The sequence below is a fragment of the Arachis ipaensis genome, chromosome B04, assembly GCF_000816755.2.
Source record: "Arachis ipaensis cultivar K30076 chromosome B04, Araip1.1, whole genome shotgun sequence".
Lineage (NCBI taxonomy): Eukaryota > Viridiplantae > Streptophyta > Magnoliopsida > Fabales > Fabaceae > Arachis > Arachis ipaensis.
Window position 1 is genome coordinate 55,207,009 of NC_029788.2, and position 3,645 is coordinate 55,210,653.

Genomic DNA, 3,645 nt, shown 5'->3' on the forward strand with positions numbered 1-3,645 from the left:
TGGAGGTGAATGGTGGAAAGAGGCTTGTGAGTATGGTGGTCCAAAGTCATGTTAAGGAAAGGGTTCACAGGCATATGGTGGTGGTTGTTGATAGTTCACTGGAGGTGGTTGTTGCCAAGAGGGTTGATCAAATCCTTGTGGCTCCTCCCATTTTTTATTGTTCCAACCTTGATGCCTGTTCTCATTGTAATTTCTTCTTCCTGCAACATTATTGTAACCAGACTCATAGCCAAAGGGGTGAGAGTTCATAGCAGCAAAATAAAAATTATAAATGAAAATAAAAAATAAATTTAAATTAAAAGGTTATTTAAATTTTGAATTTGAAATTTGAAATTTTGAAATTTGAATTTTGAAATTAGAATTTTAAATTTTTGAAATTTGGATTTTTGAAATTTGAAATTTGAAATTTAAAAATTTTTAAATTTAAATTTTAAAAATTTTTAAATTTGAATTTTGAATTTTGAATTTTGAAATAAGATAAGATAAGATAAAAATTTTAAAAATAAAATTCTGAATTTTTTTTTTGAAAAAATTAGTTAAAAATATTTTTAAATTTAATGAAGAAAGAGAAAAACAATAATATGACACCAAATTTTAAATTTTTAGATCAAAATGAAGAAAACAACTAAGAATAGCTTGAAGGTCAAGATGAACGTGAAGAACAACTTGAAGATCAAGATGAATACTAAGAACAAATTTTTGAAAAAAAAATTTTTTTTTAATAACTAAATAAAAACAAATAACCTCTTAATTTAAGAAAAAGCAAAAATAAAAACAAAAATAAAAACAAATAAACAAGCAAAAGAAAAATATTTACAATAACCAATAATAAGGCATACGTTTGCAATTCCCCCGCAACGGCGCCATTTTGACGTTAGGATTTTTGCCAGTAAAGAATGTCATAAAAACAGTCGCGTTGTAGATATAGTCTCTAAACCGACAAAAATCCCTTCGTACAAACGTTTTGGTTGTCACAAGTAACAAACCCCTTTTTGAATTGATAACCGAGTATTCAAACCTCGGGTCGTCTTCTCAAGGAATTGTAGGGAAGTATGTTCTTATTATTGGTTATGAAGATTGTAAATTGGGGTTTTGGAAGTAAGGTGGGAATATGTTATATGACAAGTAAAATAAAATAATAATAATAAAATCTCTTGGCAAGGTATAGGAAATTGGAAGTCCAGACCAAGTTATCCTTATCAATGATAATGAAAATTGAATCTTAATTTCACTTAGTTAACTCTTACTTAAAGCAGAGGAAGGTCAAGTGACTAATTAGTTTGATCTTCAAATCCTAGTTAATTCCTAAGGAAAGATTGGGATTATTGAAGCTCAGTTTAATTAGCAAAGATAACAATTAACAATTATGCTGTTAAGTTGGATAACTCCTGAGTTATTAATTTCTTAACCAAAGCCAAGAATGTAGAAAGCTAAATTAAAATCACAAATATCTGGAATATCTCAGATAAAATACATTCCAAGCAGTAAAATCTAACATGTAAAAGTTCATAAGCCAATTGGGCAACATAAGTCAAATACAAATAAAAGCATTAGAGTATCTGAAAGTAAAAGAGAAATATAAATTAAAGAAACATTGAACCTGGGATTTAGAGCACTCCTAAAACTAAGAGAAATCCTAAATCCTAATCCTAAGAGAGAGGAGAGAACCTCTCTCTTTAAAAACTACATCTAGTCCTAAAATTGTGAATATGAGAGCCTCCTTATGAATGGATGCATTCCCCCACTTTATAGCCTCTAATATGTGTTTTTTGGGCCGCAAACTGGGTCAGAAACAGTCCAGAATTCGCTGGTTTCGAATTTTAATGCGCTGATTTCCTTCATTGCGACACGGCCACATGGATCACGCGGTCGCGTCATCTAGCGTCAAAGGAACTATAGCAGATTATATATCAAATCGAAGCCCCGGATGTTAGCTTTCCAACGCAACTGGAACCGCGTCGTTTGGACCTCTGTAGCTAAAGTTATAGCCGTTTGAGTGCAGAGAGGTCAGGCTGGACAGCTTAGCAATTTCTCCAACTTCTTGCATTCCTTCCACTTTTGCCTGCTTCCTTTCCATTCTCTAAGCCATTCCTGCCTTATAATATCTGAAAACACTTAACACACATATCAAGGCATCTAATGGTAATAAGAGAGGATTAATAATAAGCAAATATAAGATCAAAGAAGCATGTTTTCAATCAAAGAACATAATTAGGAAGGCAAATGTAAAACTATGCAAATAGTATGAATAAGTGGGTAAAGAGTAGATAAAAACCACTCAATTGAGCACAAGATAAACCATAAAATAGTGGTTTATCAGTTAGCTAAGTTGGTTCAACCATAAGGTGGGAGGACAACTGTCTGTAATGAATACTATGCTTGAGACACACCCCATGAGACTAGCTAAATAAGAAGATCCTAATAAGAAAAAGGGAAAGAACAATCAAAGTTGAGGAATAAAAGAAAAAGAGTAAGCAATAAGGCTAGGCACCAATGGTTTTAATCTTGAGGCATGTGTCTGTGGTGTTCCTGTGTGAGGGATCTACTTGGATGAATAAGCTCTTAGGGGTGCCTTATCACTTGGTAACTTGGGTTAACTAACTCGGGATTATCAGCTGAAAGTCCACTATCAAGAGTAACCCTCACTACAGAGCATTTGGTAACCCTAAGAGGTGCTGGAGACCAAGGTCTCAAGAAAAGAAAATAAATAAACTATATACCTGTGGTGTGTATGTATGGGGGAGAGACTTGAGCAAGTAAGTCCTTAGGGGTGCTTCAACACCTAGCACCTTGAACCAACTGGTTCGGAAGTGTTGGCTGAAACCTTATTTTAAAGAGTTGCCCCCTTACAGAACACTTAGCCTAAGAACACAAATAAGCCCTGAAATAACAACAAAAGGATCAAGAGCCACGTTAACTCCCACATTAACTTAGTTAACGTGAAAGCTAACGTTGAGCCAACGTTGGTGACACTCAATGTTGTCACTAACGTTGGAGATGGCTAGCATCGCCACGTTAGAAGCCACGTTAACCTAGCTAACGTGGACTCTAACGTGGGAGCTAAGGGGCACATTGGAACGTTAGTGACAATGTTAAGTGTCACTAACGTTCTCGAAGGTTAGCAAGCCTACGTTAAAAGAGCCACGTTAACTAAGTTAACGTGAACTCTAATGTAGGGAAGGGGGAGGCTTCTCAACGTTATTGGGAAAGTTAAGTCCCAATAACGTGCGCGAAGGACAAAGAGGCAACGTTAGTGGCAACGTTTGTGCCACTAACGTTGAGGTTAACGTGGCTCTTACTTGGGTAAGGAACGTTAGTGAAAAAGTTGAATGTCACTAAAGTTCTCGAACCCATATTTTCACTGAACGTTAACACCACTAACTTCCTGAGCAAAAGTCTCTGCCCACTTCACACTTTCTCTCTGCAAGTAAAGCCAAGCCCAATGAAGAAGATAACTGCTTCAAACTCAAGATCCAAAGGCCCAGACCCAAGACTTGAAGAACCAACTAGAAGAGTAGAAGAGTAGTATATATTGGAGTAGCTTTGAATTAATTAAGGGAGTTAGAAAATATAGGGAGCCTCTGGGCATAGAATTACTCTCTATATTTACTTTCTCTGCACTTCTAGTTTTCATCATGTATTCTC